This window comes from Nilaparvata lugens, chromosome 6 (assembly GCF_014356525.2).
Source record: "Nilaparvata lugens isolate BPH chromosome 6, ASM1435652v1, whole genome shotgun sequence".
Lineage (NCBI taxonomy): Eukaryota > Metazoa > Arthropoda > Insecta > Hemiptera > Delphacidae > Nilaparvata > Nilaparvata lugens.
This window is the reverse complement of record NC_052509.1, coordinates 23096918-23103147: the sequence shown is the minus strand read 5'-3', so window position 1 is coordinate 23103147 and position 6230 is coordinate 23096918. Positions and strand designations below refer to the sequence as shown.

The 6230-nt window shown below is 35.0% G+C and overlaps 1 long non-coding RNA gene across 1 annotated transcript; it reads left to right on the top strand.

The window, feature by feature from the left end:
* Positions 1-1225: 1225 nt before the first annotated feature.
* Positions 1226-4557, top strand: LOC120351842. Its single transcript, XR_005571572.1, has 3 exons — positions 1226-1329; positions 3330-3465; positions 4279-4557. It is a non-coding gene; the product is annotated as an uncharacterized LOC120351842 (long non-coding RNA).
* Positions 4558-6230: the final 1673 nt, after the last annotated feature.

Sequence of the window (6230 nt, the reverse complement as noted above, 5' to 3'; positions counted from 1 at the left end):
ATCGATTTATTCTTGATCGATTGATTCATTTAAAAGTGTAAACAAATAATTCTAACCTCAAATGTACATGCAAACTCTTATTTTTTATGATCTGCCAATAAAAAATAAGCTGCTTTATAATTTTTAATTCTGCCAATGGATCCTCATTATTGTTGTATCACAATTATGCATGTTTTTTCTTATCATTTTAGATAATACGATTACTCTTTTATCACTAACAACATTCGATTTCACTTGAGTGGTTCTTTGACTAGGTTATCTTTCTTTTCCATTTTATAATTCTATTAAAGTTCAATAGTTCATTTCAAAAATATTTTGTGGTACTAAAATACCACGTGACATAATGCACCCTCTGATTTCTGATATAAAACGACAATATTTAAGAGTATAATATAGTTTTATGATCCTGTTGGTTTTGGATCAGAAATCATACATGTTACAAAGCCTGTTAATAGATCTAATGGGAATCGTGTCTCGTAACAGTTCAACAATATATATAATAACAAATGAATTCAATTTGAATATATACGCCTTACATCGGCTAACCTCCTACTACATACAATACATAAATACAAATCATCTCCTCCTCTATACACAACATAAACATCTTTTTCGATTAACGCTTCTGCCCTCAGCTGGAAGTAAATTTGAATGTTGGTGCAAAAACATTGCCAACCTAACAACAGTATAATTCTCCGGCTTATAAAATATAACATTTCTTTTCCCTTGATATGGAACAGTGGCTTGTACATTTGATTTCTCTCTCTTAATTAATTTGGGCTTTATGTTTACACAATGAGTATTTTTAATAGCTAATCTTTGGTAAATTTTCTGACAAGAACTTCTTAGTCATTATCACATGAAATTTTGGCTTAACATTCTTTGGTGGTAACAATGCGGTTTTATAATTTTCAGATCATTTTATTTATTTTCTCCCTTTGATTTACACATTAATAATAATAATAGAGTACTTTTTACAATATCTTTACATATAATTCACATTCTATGACACTCAAACTTTTGGGGTAAGCCATTTTGGTCGATTCATTAGGCATTGGTTACTTGGTGATTCGTAACAGTGTACAAACTATTTACTGGCTTCTGTTTACTCAACTGTCGCCATTTTGTTGTCTTTAATTCATATGGTAAGCTGGCTTTTAATTTGGATAATATTTATTCTATTGGTTTGTGAGTGAGGATGGTGTTATAGATGGCTTCTAAATTTTCTATTTCTTTGTTTTCAGGCATTACTTTCGCTGGTCGAGGTGGATACTTGTCTGCTGGATAATTGCGTTGTTTAGTGTTCGTTTGGTACATATTCCTTGAAAGGTGAGGCAAGCGACAGCTCGATCATAATATTATTATTTACTTCCTTATCTTTTAATGTCTCGATAGTATAGCTTGAGATTATAGGCATTGGATTTTGATTCTGTGAATAATCTGGCAGTTTTGACGACCGGTTCTCCATCAACTCTCTTATCTGTGATAGCCTAGGATTTTCACTTTCTGTATTTTGAATTCTTCTGAGTTTCGAACTAGTTTTGTAAATTTTAGAATCAACCTTCTCAATATAAGATATGCCCTCATTCCTTATTACATTAATAATATTTTCTTTAATTGCTATCACAGCCATACTAATAATTATTACAAAGTAAATCAATGTATTTACGTTATTTCTCACAACATAACCTTTCAATAAACAACAATCATATACTCCCATCTTTAATAAACAATTCACTATTCCTTTCAATTTTATTTCACACGTTTTATCATCCATTATTATATTTTCCACATATTCTTTGATTGACATCATAGTCATACCAATAATCATAGCAAAATAGATCAACATACTTGTTAAGCTCATAACATAACCTCTTAGTAAACAATAACCAGATATTCTTTCCTCCAATAGACAATTTATTCTTTCTTTCAATTTTATTGCACACATTTCATCTTCCAATAGTTTCCTATAATAATTCCTTTCTTTATCTTCATCCAGGCCAGTATCCATTATTAATTTTTCCTTGTTTTTGAGCATGTTCCTTTTGTTTATCCTGTAACTGCCATCACTACGGTAAGCTGCTTGCTTGAACCGTGTGTGCTTCAGGTGCATGTTGGTCCCATGACTCTCTTCCTGATGCCAGTACTCCTCCCTGCATGCTGCCTTCTTCCCATGGTTGCCTGATTTCTTGATATCCCTTTTGCGGTGTTTGAATTTGGCATGAGGACGGTAACCTCTCTTCTGTGGCCTTCCTTGTTGCTTCCTCCGGTGGGCCTTCCGGTGTTGGGTTCTAGGCTTCACTCCGACATCGTCCTGCCGGACTTGCCTTGGTGGTGGTTTGCTCCTTGAACCTAGTGTGCCGCTGGTGGATCCGATGATGTTCGGGCGGTGACTGCTTAAACCGGGTGGGTTGTGAGGGTGTTGCATGCTGGTACACAAGTTTAGTGCATGGAGGCGGTATATCATTTTCTGATGTTATTATTGGTGATTCCTTAATTATTTCGGTGTTAATGATGTAAATTATTTTCGGTGGTGGGCTGGTTACTAGTGGTAGATCTTCGGGGAGAAATAGTAGGCTTAATATGGGTTGCTTTTTACAGATTGAGTTTGATGCATGTTTGACTTCTTTATTTGGTGGTGGGTGGTTGCGGTGGTGGCTTTGTTCTGGTTGTTGGTTAACTGTAGGTTGTTGTTGGTTTGTCTTTATTGTGCATGCCACTGTATATGATGTGTCTATTCTATGATGATTTGGATTATTATCATCCTGTTTTGTGAAATTTATATCCTGTTTATTATTACCATTCCAATGATGTCTGCTGTCATAATGTGCTTCTCTATCTTGTTGTTTACCATTGTCATATTGGGATCTATTTCTGGAATTATTTTCAAATGATTGACCTCTGTTATTATATCCAGGGTATTTCGTATATCGAGTGTTTGCTCTGGCATTTGACATTAGATTCTCACCATTATAATTTCTTTGGAAGTTATTGTTATTATGCTGAAGAGAATGATTGGGATTTCCTGTGTGATCGTTTACCTGACTTGATTCAGAAGTAACGGATTGGATACAATGTAAATGTTCTATCAGTTCTTTACAACTGGAAATAGGAGATACCGCCAGTGTCATGTGAACACGAAAAGGAAGTTTTTTCAATAATATGTGGACCAGTGATGAGTCAGTTAGGGATTCGTCTAACTGATAGTTTCTACTCATCAAACCTGTTACAAACTCAGTGTGGGATTGTCCATTTCTGCTATCGTAAGTGCATAAAATAATTTCTGATAATGCGTCCATCTGTTTATGTTTGCTCCAATATTGTTGCAGGAACTGGGAGAGGAAGTCCTCCAGGCTATTAATATCTCGCACCTGGCTCTGGAAGAACATCAGCGGCTCGCCGAGTAATAAACTGGACAATTGGAAACGCCACATTAACCAAGATGTGGGTGTCAGTTCCTGAACGGTAGGAATTATAAAATTTTCCAAGGTTTTGGAAAAGTTGAGTGCTGCTTACTACTTCAGTTGGTGTATAATGCATTCGACTAACTGGGATACTTTCCATACATGTCTCTATTCTGGAGACTCTTTCCTCGTTTGCAGTCCACTTATTGTCCATAGCTTTCCTGTCCTCATTCACTTCATCGTATAATTTGGTTATCTTTAGTTGTTGTCCCCCTATGGCATTCTCTAACCTGCCGTATCTCTCTCTTGATTTTGCCCCCTCCTCCGTTAAATTTGCTATACATGTCTGCACGTTACTCTGTTCTTTGACTATTTTTACTATTTTGTTATTACTTTCCTCCACTTTTGACTCTATCTCACCCTTATTTTCTAACACTTTTTCCATGATAGTTCCCATGATAGTGGTACCTAACTCTTTACCCAATATGCCCACCTCTTTCCCAACTTCCCTGGGTACCTCATCCAACCGCTCATTTACCTGACAAGTGACTTCATCCATACGGGTTGCTAACTCTTTGATGACTGAAGATTACGTATCTATTTTAATGTCTATCATACTTCTCACTTCCCCTTTGAAACTAGAGAGTTTTTCATCTATAGATTCGACATCCCGTCTGACCATTGTGATATCTTCCTGTATAGCTTTGACAGTTTTGCTGTTTTCCTGTATAGCTTCTCGGGTTGTTTTCGCTTCTTCAGCTTGTCCTGCTAAGATTTGACTGAGCATGAGTTTGAATTCGTTTATAGAATCATTTGCCATGAGATTGGTAGCATAACCGACTGGAGAGTCTAATGTGGTGTTGCACTTTTCCAGGTTGATGACTGCGGATGATGGCTGGCTAACCACATTGGTCGGCGACTGGTTCATGGTGACGATATTATGGAATACTTCGAATAAATTGCCTAAAGAATAAAGTGTACTACCAAATTACCGGAATATTAAAATGGACTTACTGATAGTGCCTATTTTGGATGAAATTGTGTGGTGTTAAAAGTTTCAAGTGTCATGTACATGTATTATGCAAAGACCTTCTTAGTGATACAGGTATGAATACCAACATGGAGAAATTATATTAATATAGCTCTTAAAATTTTAGTTAGGGTCTTATCTTCCTTAATAATAATAGTGTTCTTATGTTTCAAATAACCTATAACCCTGGTCAGCATACAATATTTAGATTCAAAGATCAAGATCAAAATTTTGCTATAAAATTTTATGGAAATTTCCATCCAATTTTTTCTCTATTATTGAGAATTATGTTATCCAACTCGTGTGATACAGTTTGTCTGTATTTATGCAGCTTGAAAAATTTCAACTTGAAGAGCAACTCAATAATTTTAGCCAGGAACTTACAATAGATCATAAGATATATCTTGTTGAATCGACTTCAGATTATACTTCTTGCGGCTTTCAGTTTTATTAATAATTCTCTTCAGCGTTGACAGTAAGGTTGAGTAGGTAAGCTTTCCATCATGCCTCACGCTTGTGGTGCCATTTTGTAAAGTGGTAAATTGTAAATCCTTTATAGATGATATGGTGTTCTTGATGTTTATAAGAGCGGTTGCTAAAGTCCCTATTTTGCAAATAAATTCACAAAAAATTAAGGCTGTCCGGCTCGCTAAATTGCTAGGTTCAAACCGTAGCTCTAGCTCAGTGGTAGATACATGAATTTTCCAAGTATAATTAATCACCATAAGGTTCAATGACTGGTGATTATTAATTCTTACCGCTGCTTCTATGAAGTTCTTGAAAAATACCAATAAGGAAATCAAAAGGACAGTTGATGACTGATTATCAGTAACCATGTACACAATAGAGAATAATAAAGACCAACTATGGTTTTTTCTAGTTGATCCTTGAAACGCTTGTCATGAATACAGGTATTCACCAATTTATCCTTCTGAAAATCCTTAGAACTTACAACGCCAGTTCTTGAAGCTCTCTGGATCCTTATATGATATAGCTGGAACCTTATTAATATAATTATCAATATATTTTTTCTGGCGGACTAGTATGACTATCATCAAAGGATGATAAGTACTGAATGCTCTTAATAAGATCGATATTAATTGATTCAATAATTTTATATGCTGCCGAATATTTTTTCTTGGTACTGAGACAGCCCAAACTGTATATCACGAGATGAATTAGGACAAAATAAACTTCTATGATTTTGTATGCTGACATAAAACACAAAATATATTCCCATAAAACAATATATATATAAAATATTCTATATCTATGATTCCAATATATATAAATTATTTAATAGCTAAACAATTATCACAAGGTTTACTAGCATTCACAGTTGTGAGCTTTAAAAATTATAAATATATTATATTTAATACTGAAACTTGGATTTCAAGTCAATTCCGAATTCTACAATATAAAACTTGTTCGGTCTGTAGATTTAATAGGACATGCATTGATCAATTAGCAAATAATAATTATTGAATTTATATTTAAAATCTCAGGGTTTTTAATGAGTCCGTGCCGTGCATGGAAGTAAGCTTCCCACATAAATCAAATAAATTTGGTCTGGCCAGAGAATTCGAATTGTAGTGCCAGAATGCCAGACTGCAGTTCTGCCAATAGCAGGCTTGTGTTTGCGCCAGCGCAGACCGTCCTGCTGCTTTGGCCTTGTCGATGTCCTTGTCTAGTCTGTCTTGTTTCGTCAGCCCGTCTTGTTGCAAGACCAAAATTGTGTTTGTCATGTAATTTCAATCGGAAATTTCTTTTAAATAATTGTTTGAGTGTTGTGTGTG